A 9,672-nucleotide genomic window follows, 5' to 3' on the forward strand; every position below is an offset into this window, starting at 1 on the left:
CCGAAAAAGTATCGGATATCGCCGATTCCGATACCGGAAACCAATGCAAGTCAATGGGACAGAAATATCGGAATGAAAATAAACCCTTTCTTTCCTTGTAGGTTAATTCTACATGAAGGAAAACAACTAAGAATAATGTAGAATGTATTGGGGGAGGTGGCGGAGACAATAAAGGCATAGAGGTTTAGCCCAATCAAATGGAACAGCAGGAATTAATTTTTTTTTTTAAGACGTTCTGAGTTACGGAAATATTGACTATGTTAAGTATTTTTATATTTTGTCAGATATTTATGTTTCACTACTTCCATGCGCTTCACCTTCTTTTTTACTTCTCCCACACTTTCTCCTTCATCATCCTCAGCATCTTTTTCATCCACTTCTTCACCTTCTTCATCTTCTTCTTCTTCACCTTCTTCGTATTATTCTTTTTTTTTACATTCATCATATTCTACTTCTTCATCTTCTTCATCTTCTTCTTCTTCATCATATTCTTATTTGTGGCAGGCATTCCTCTAGTTGTTATCTATAAAAGGTTGGACATTACACCTTTCGTTCTGCCCGTCACAAAAGATTTACAACAGGATTTGTCCGCGTTCAGTTTGGCCTGCAGCAGCAGGTCTTTTCCAGGGGCACCACGAGGAGGAACGGACTCACCCCCATACACTGCTTAGTCATCTTCTGCTTATAATTTAGATATTATCTTTTGCTCTGATTTTTAGTCTTATGCTTAATGTTCTTCCGCTTTTTGTTCTGCAGCTTCTTGTATTTCTGCTTCTTGGTTTTCTGTCTCTTGTTCTTCTGTATCTTGGTGCTTGTCTTCTCTTCTTTGTCCTCTTGGTCAACTTCTTCAGGGTCATCTTCTTGGTCTTCTTCGGGGTGGTCTTCAGGGTCGTCGTCTTCGGGGGTCCTCGTCTTCGGGGTCCTCGTCTTCTTCGGGTTGGTCTTCTGGGTCCTCATCTTCGGGGTCCTCGACTTCTTCGGGGTGGTCTTCAGGGTCCTCGTCTTCTTCGGGGTGGTCTTCAGGGTCCTCGTCTTCAGGGTCGTCGTCTTCGGGGTACTCGTCTTCTTAGGGTTGGTCTTCAGGGTCCTCGTCTTCAGGGTCCTCGTCAGGGAGATCTAGAGTGATTACCAAGAACCATTTCAAAAAGCTTGAACTTGGAAATGTAGCAGAAGGTACAAGAAAGCTGAGGAACTACCGAGGACCAGCTGACGGTACTGGAACCCGGATGGGTAGCAGAAGGTACAAGAGCCAATGGAACTGCCGAAGACCAGCTGACGGTACTGGAACTCGGTTACTAAGCAGGAGGTACCTGTGCCAGAAAGCACTACCAAGGACCAGCAGACGTTGGTGGAACTTGGATACCGAGAAGGAGGCACCTAATCCAAAGGCACTGTCGAGAACCAGTTGACGGTACTGGAACCCGGATGGGTAGTAGAAGGTACAAGAGCAAATGGAACTACCGAGGACCAGCTGACGGTACTGGAACCCGGATGGGTAGCAGAAGGTACAAGAGCCAATGGAACTGCCGAAGACCAGCTGACGGTACTGGAACTCGGTTACTAAGCAGGAGGTACCTGTGCCAGAAAGCACTACCAAGGACCAGCAGACATTGGTGGAACTTGGATACCGAGAAGGAGGCACCTAATCCAAAGGCACTGCCGAGAACCAGCTGACGGTACTGGAACCCGGATGGGTAGCAGAAGGTACCCATGTAAAAAAAAATTCAAGGCCGCGAACCGGCCGCAGTTACCACAACCCACAGTCCTACAGGGGGTGCTTGTCCTATTGGCACTATGGAACCAGCCTTCATTGCCAGATCCCGCAGCCCACATAGGAGTCACCTAAACTGCAGGCACCATAGAGTCGGCTAACCCGACCGCAACACGACAGGACAACGCATTGGAGGCAAAGTGACGTTGACACTACCCGGAAACAGCTGGCGTGCTGGAACCAGGCTGGGCAGGAGGGAGTACCCATGCCAAAGTCACTGCCGATAACCAGCTGACGGTACTGGAACCCGGATGGGTAGCAGAAGGTACAAGAGCCAATGGAACTGCCGAAGACCAGCTGACGGTACTGGAACTCGGTTACTAAGCAGGAGGTACCTGTGCCAGAAAGCACTACCAAGGACCAGCAGACGTTGATGGAACTTGGATACCGAGAAGGAGGCACCTAATCCAAAGGCACTGCCGAGAACCAGCTGACGGTACTGGAACCCGGATGGGTAGCAGAAGGTACCCATGTAAAAAAAAGTTCAAGGCCGCGAGCCGGCCGCAGTTACCAAAACCCACAGTCCTACAGGGGGTGCTTGTCCTATTGGCACTATGGAACCAGCCTTCATTGCCAGATCCCGCAGCCCACATAGGAGTCACCTAAACTGCAGGCACCATAGAGTCGGCTAACCCGACCGCAATACGACAGGACAACGCATTGGAGGCAAAGTGACGTTGACACTACCCGGAAACAGCTGGCGTGCTGGAACCAGGCTGGGCAGGAGGGAGTACCCATGCCAAAGTCACTGCCGAGAACCAGCTGACGGTACTGGAACCCGGATGGGTAGTAGAAGGTACAAGAGCAAATGGAACTACCGAGGACCAGCTGACGGTACTGGAACCCGGATGGGTAGCAGAAGGTACAAGAGCCAATGGAACTGCCGAAGACCAGCTGACGGTACTGGAACTCGGTTACTAAGCAGGAGGTACCTGTGCCAGAAAGCACTACCAAGGACCAGCAGACGTTGGTGGAACTTGGATACCGAGAAGGAGGCACCTAATCCAAAGGCACTGCCGAGAACCAGCTGACGGTACTGGAACCCGGATGGGTAATAGAAGGTACAAGAGCAAATGGAACTACCGAGGACCAGCTGACGGTACTGGAACCCGGATGGGTAGCAGAAGGTACAAGAGCCAATGGAACTGCCGAAGACCAGCTGACGGTACTGGAACTCAGTTACTAAGCAGGAGGTACCTGTGCCAGAAAGCACTACCAAGGACCAGCAGACGTTGGTGGAACTTGGATACCGAGAAGGAGGCACCTAATCCAAAGGCACTGCCGAGAACCAGCTGACGGTACTGGAACCCGGATGGGTAGTAGAAGGTACAAGAGCAAATGGAACTACCGAGGACCAGCTGACGGTACTGGAACCCGGATGGGTAGCAGAAGGTACAAGAGCCAATGGAACTGCCGAAGACCAGCTGACGGTACTGGAACTCGGTTACTAAGCAGGAGGTACCTGTGCCAGAAAGCACTACCAAGGACCAGCAGACGTTGGTGGAACTTGGATACCGAGAAGAAGGCACCTAATCCAAAGGCACTGCCGAGAACCAGCTGGCGGTGCTGGAACCCAGGGTAAATACTAAAAACAGAGTGGAGCCAGAGGTGTAATTGGAGCAAGTTTTAAATCAGTAGTACAGTGGATGTGGACAAAGCAGGAGAATTTGCCGGACACACAGCAGGGGAACAGCTGACGTTACTGAACCCCAATAACACTGGAGCAAGCGTTGACTGTGCAGACGGCACTTCTGAGCAGCAACTAGCGGTATTGGAGCCCAGGGTAAATACTAAAAACAGAGGAGCCAGAGGTGTAATTGGAGCAACTTTAAAATCTGTAGTAGTGAGAATGTGGACAGAGCAGGAGAAATTGCCGTCCGCACAGCAGGGGAACAGCTGACGTTACTGAACCTCAATAACACGGCAGCAAGTGTTGACTGTGCAGACGGCACTTCCGAGCACCAACTGGCGGTGTTGGAGCTCAGGGATAATACTGAAAACAGAGGAGCCAGAGGTGTAATTGGAGCAACTTTAAAATCTGTAGTAGTGAGAATGTGGACAGAGCAGGAGAAATTGCCGTCCGCACAGCAGGGGAACAGCTGACGTTACTGAACCCCAATGACACGGCAGCAAGTGTTGACTGTGCAGACAGCACTTCCGAGCGCCAACTGGCGGTGTTGGAGCTCAGGGATAATACTGAAAACAGAGGAGCCAGAGGTGTAATTGGAGCAACTTTAAAATCTGTAGTAGTGAGAATGTGGACAGAGCAGGAGAAATTGCCGTCCGCACAGCAGGGGAACAGCTGACGTTACTGAACCCCAATAACACGGCAGCAAGTGTTGACTGTGCAGACGGCACTTCCGAGCGCCAACTGGCGGTGTTGGAGCTCAGGGATAATACTGAAAACAGAGGAGCCAGAGGTGTAATTGGAGCAACTTTAAAATCTGTAGTAGTGAGAATGTGGACAGAGCAGGAGAAATTGCCGTCCGCACAGCAGGGGAACAGCTGACGTTACTGAACCCCTATAACATGGCAGCAAGTGTTGACTGTGCAGACGGCACTTCCAAGCGCCAACTGGCGGTGTTGGAGCTCAGGGATAATACTGAAAACAGAGGAGCCAGAGGTGTAATTGGAGCAACTTTAAAATCTGTAGTAGTGAGAATGTGGACAGAGCAGGAGAAATTGCCGTCCGCACAGCAGGGGAACAGCTGACATTACTGAACCCCTATAACATGGCAGCAAGTGTTGACTGTTCAGACGGCACTTCCGAGCGCCAACTGGCGGTGTTGGAGCTCAGGGATAATACTGAAAACAGAGGAACCAGAGGTGTATTTGGAGGAGGTTTTAAATCAGTAGTACAGTGGATGTGGACAGAGCAGGAGAAATTGCCGTCCGCACAGCAGGGGAACAGCTGACGTTACTGAACCCCAATAACACGGCAGCAAGTGTTGACTGTGCAGATGGCACTTCCAAGCGCCAACTGGCGGTGTTGGAGCTCAGGGATTACAGTTCAGGTGGTAGAAACATGAACAGAACAGGAGACCTGGATACTGTTGCCAACCAATTATTTATTCTGGAAGAGGACTGGCAAATTCATGAGAGATCCAGGCCTTGTTCATTTTGAGAAAAGTAAGCCGGTCAACGTTATCGGAGGATAGTCGCATGCGACGGTCTGTTAGTACACCACCTGCGGCACTAAAGACGCGTTCCGATAATACACTAGCAGCAGGGCAAGCTAGTACCACCAATGCATACTGACTAAGCTCTGGCCATGTATCCAGCTTACAGACCCAAAACTTGAAGGGAGAAGAGCCGTCTGGGAGTACACAAAGAGGGCAAGACATGTAGTCTGTCACCATCTGACGGAAACGTTGCCTCCTGCTGACTGGAGCCGTCTGTGATGGTGTAGACATTTGTGGCGGCGGGGACACAAAACTTTGCCACATTTCGGCCTTACTGGTCTTGCCTTGTGCTGAGGCGCTGCTTCTGCTCCCTCTTTGTGCAGAGCTTCCTCCACTGCCTCGACGCACTGAGCTGCTTTGTAAAGCACTAGCAGCACTGCTCTCGGTTGGAATGGAGAACATGATGGAATGCACCAGTGCGTCTTGGTACTCCCGCATTTTACACTCCCGGTTCAACGGTGTTATGAGGCTTTGTAAGTTGTCCCGGTAGCGAGGATCTAGGAGGGTGGACACCCAATAATCAGCCGTGTTGAGAATGTGGGCGATGCGGCGGTCGTTTCTCAGGCACTGCAGCATGAAATCAACCATGTGCTTGTCACGGGTGTGTCGCCACGAAGATCGTCACGATTACACAGCCTGACTTCTCGCAGCTGACTTTTTGGTGCTTTGTGTTTTTCGGCAGTGAGGGAGTTAATTCTCTCTCTCTGTGCTAGACGAGGTCCAGCCTCGCCCAGCTGCAATCAATGCTGCTGTAGTGAGACTCCTTCAAATGCCTGCTGGTCTGTTAGGGAAGTGTCGATGAAAGCATTTCATGCAGACTAACTGAGCGGATCGTGGTTTTTGGAGTTTCAGAGATAAGTGTATTTGGAGTGTTTTTTCCCTTCCTCGCTTTATCATTTATCTCCTTTCCCGTTGGTGTTCCCTCTGTTGTAGTTGTGTAGTTTTTGTATGCAAGGTGGTTTGGGTTTTTCCCTTGTACTGTCTCGTTCGTCTAAGTACTGTGTGTGGGCATATTATTACTTGTCCCCTTTTGTTGTGATCGGGGTCCTTCTCAGGACTAGATTACTTAGGTGCAGGGATCCTCAGGAGGTAGGGGTTACGTTGGCGGCCTGGACCTCTGTACCTTTAACAGTACCTCCAGGTTGAGGGATTAGTCAGGGCCCCAGCTTAGGGTCAGCTTAGGCCCCCTACCTCCAGTATACAGAGACAGCGTGACATTTTCACCGACCCCTTAGTTTTTCTCCAGCTACCATGGATCCAGTAGCCGGTCTAGCTCGGCAGTTGCAGAGTTTGTCCATGGAGCTGGCGGACGTTAGGTCCAAGGTTTTGTATCCTCAGGAGCAAGCCGGACCAGAACCTAAAGTAGCTCTCCCTGACAGGTTCACTGGGGGGCGGGACAAGTTTTATGTTTTCCGGGAGGCATGCAAGTTGTACTTTCGGCTGCGGCCTCGGTCATCGGGGAGTGAAGAACAAAGGGTGGGAATGGTCATCTCGCTCCTACAAGGGGACCCACAATCTTGGGCGTTCTCTCTTCCCCCGGGCTCCCCGGCTCTCCAGTCAGTGGATAGGTTTTTCGCTGCTCTGGGACTCGTATATGATGACCCAGATCGGATCTCCCTTGCTGAGTCTAAGTTACGTAGGATCCAGCAGGGAGATCGTCCGGCGGAGGAATTCTGTTCGGAGTTCCGTAGGTGGGCCACGGACACCCAGTGGAATGACCCGGCTCTTAGGAGCCAGTTTTGTCAAGGTTAATCTGACAAATTACAGGATGTGTTGGCACAGTATGACTCTCCCGCGTCACTGGAAGCCGTTATGGCCCTTGCTATTCGCGTTGACAGACGGCTTCGGGAGAGGTGCGGGATAACTCTACCCCCTGTGATGACTCCACCTCCTACAAGGTCCCCTCATATGGTGGTTCCCCTGGTCAGTCCAGAGGAGCCTATGCAATTAGGAGGGACATCATTTCGGGGGAGGGGACCGGTGGTGCGCCATAAGACAGGAAGGTGTTTCTTCTGCGGGAGAAAGGGACATTTTATTGGGGGGTGTCCATCCCGTTCCTTGCAGAGTGAAGAGTCGTCGGAAAACTGTTGATCCCAGGTTGTGTGGTGGACGGCAATCTGGGAGTAGGTATTTCGTCCCTAGGTTCGTCTCAGTTTCTCGTACCGGCGGAGGTGGTGGTGGGTACGAGAACTGAGAGGATATCTGTTCTTCTGGATAGTGGGGCCGGGGCTAATCTGGTTGATGCTCGGTTTGCCCGGGTTCAAGGTATGCGATTGAGTGAGTTGGCTAAACCCATCCCCATATTCTCGATCGATGCCAAGCCTCTCGGTCAGGGAAGTTTTTTGCAAGCTGTGCATGACGTAAAACTTCAAGTGGGGGCGATACATAAAGAACTGTTGTCTTGCTACGTGTTGGAGGGTCTTCCCACTCCTATAGTGTTGGGCCTTCCTTGGTTAACTAAGCATAACCCGGTTATTAATTGGCAAACCAGAGAGATAAGCCAATGGAGTAAATTCTGTAATAAAAACTGCATGAACACGGTCATCGGTGCGGTTACTCCTTGGGTCTTACCTCCATTTCTGGCGGACTTTGAGGATGTATTCTCTGAGAAAGGGTGTCAGGAACTACCTCCTCATCGCGAGTATGACTGTTCTGTAAAACTGCTCCCTGAGGCCAAGTTACCTAAAGCTAGGTTGTATAACCTTTCTGGTCCTGAGAGGCAGGCCATGAAGGATTATATTTCAGAAAGTCTGGCTAAGGGGCATATTAGACCTTCATCTTCACCGGTGGCTGCGGGGTTCTTCTTTGTTAAGAAGAAAGATGGAGGCCTACGCCCTTGCCTGGATTTCCATGAACTTAATCGGATTACGGTCTGAGATCCGTATCCGCTCCCACTTATTCCCGATCTCTTTAATCAGATCGTGGGCGCCAAATGGTTCTCTAAGTTGGATCTCAGGGGGGCGTACAATCTGATTAGGATGAAGGAGGGGGATGAGTGGAAGACGGCGTTTAACACTCCGGAGGGGCATTATGAGAACCTTGTCATGCCATTCGGTCTGACTAATGCCCTGGCGGTGTTCCAACACTTTGTTAATGACATTTTTCGCCGCCTGGTGGGACAGTTTGTTGTCATATATCTGGATGATATCTTAATTTACTCGCCGGATCTGGTGTCTCATCAGGAGCACGTTAGGCAGGTGTTACAGATCTTGCGGGATAATAAACTATATGCCAAATGGGAAAAGTGTGTGTTCGCCGTACAGGAACTCCAGTTTTTAGGCTTCCTGGTTTCAGCGTCCGGTTTTCGTATGGACCCTGGGAAAGTGCGGGCAGTTCTTGAGTGGGATCGGCCAGAGAATCTTAAGGCACTACAACGTTTCCTGGGGTTTGCTAATTATTACCGGAAGTTCATTCGTAATTTCTCGTCCATGGTTAAGCCTCTCACAGACATGACTAAAAAGGGGACGGATTTTTCTAGGTGGTCTGACAAGGCTTGTCAAGCATTCTCCTCCTTGAAAAAATGTTTTGCATCGGCACCCATACTCATTCAACCTGATGCGTCACAGCCATTCATTGTAGAGGTAGACGCTTCCGAGGTAGGGGTGGGAGCAGTATTGTCACAAGGTTCGTCCCCTGGTAAGTGGCATCCGTGCGCCTTTTTCTCTAAAAAATTGTCGTCCGCTGAGAGGAATTACGATGTCGGCAATAGGGAACTCTTGGCCATTAAGTTAGCTTTTGAGGAGTGGCGCCATTTTTTGGAGGGGGCAGTCCATCCGGTCACCGTCATCACCGATCACAAGAACCTGCTATATCTGGAGTCCGCGAAACGTCTGAATCCCAGACAAGCTAGGTGGTCATTGTTTTTTACCAGGTTTAATTTTGTCGTTACATATCGTCCTGGGTCAAAAAATGTAAAGGCGGATGCCTTATCTCGTAGTTTCCCTGGGGCCGGGAATACGGACGACCCGGTTCCTATCCTTCAGGAGGGGGTGGTGGTTTCGGCAGTATGCTCTGAGCTGGAGGAGGAGGTATTGGAGGCTCAGGGGGACGCCCCTGTTGGACCTCTGGGGAGACTGTTTGTTCCAGATCAGTTGCGACAAAAGGTGATCGAGGCACACCATAACTCAGTTTTTGCAGGACACTCGGGGAGTAGAGCAACTGTGGATCTCCTCTCGCGTCGGTTTTGGTGGCCTAACTTACATAAGGAGGTGGTAACTTTTGTCGCGTCCTGTGGGGTTTGTGCGCGCTCTAAGACCTCACATACCCGTCCGTCTGGGGCCCTCTTACCTTTGAAGATCCCGGAGCGTCCTTGGACTCATCTGTCTATGGACTTTATTACGGACCTCCCTCCATCTTCGGGTAAAACGGTCATACTCGTTGTAGTGGACAGGTTCAGCAAGATGGCACATTTTATCGCTCTTCCGGCTCTCCCTAATGCTAAAACTCTTGCGCAGGTGTTCATTGGGGAGATTGTGAGGCTTCACGGGGTACCCTCTGATGTGGTGTCTGATCGGGGGTCTCAGTTTGTGTCCAAGTTCTGGAAGGCGTTTTGTGCACGGCGGGGGATGCATTTGTCGTTCTCATCGGCTTTTCATCCTCAGACCAATGGTCAGACGGAACGTATGAACCAGAGCTTGGAGACATATCTCCGGTGTTTTGTGTCAGAGAACCAGGAGGACTGGGCTTCTTTCTTACCTCTGGCAGAGTTTGCTCTTAATA

This window comes from Phyllobates terribilis, unplaced genomic scaffold (genome assembly GCF_046119375.1).
Source record: "Phyllobates terribilis strain yellow unplaced genomic scaffold, ASM4611937v1 Scaffold_1__5_contigs__length_1240528914, whole genome shotgun sequence".
NCBI classification, from domain to species: domain Eukaryota; kingdom Metazoa; phylum Chordata; class Amphibia; order Anura; family Dendrobatidae; genus Phyllobates; species Phyllobates terribilis.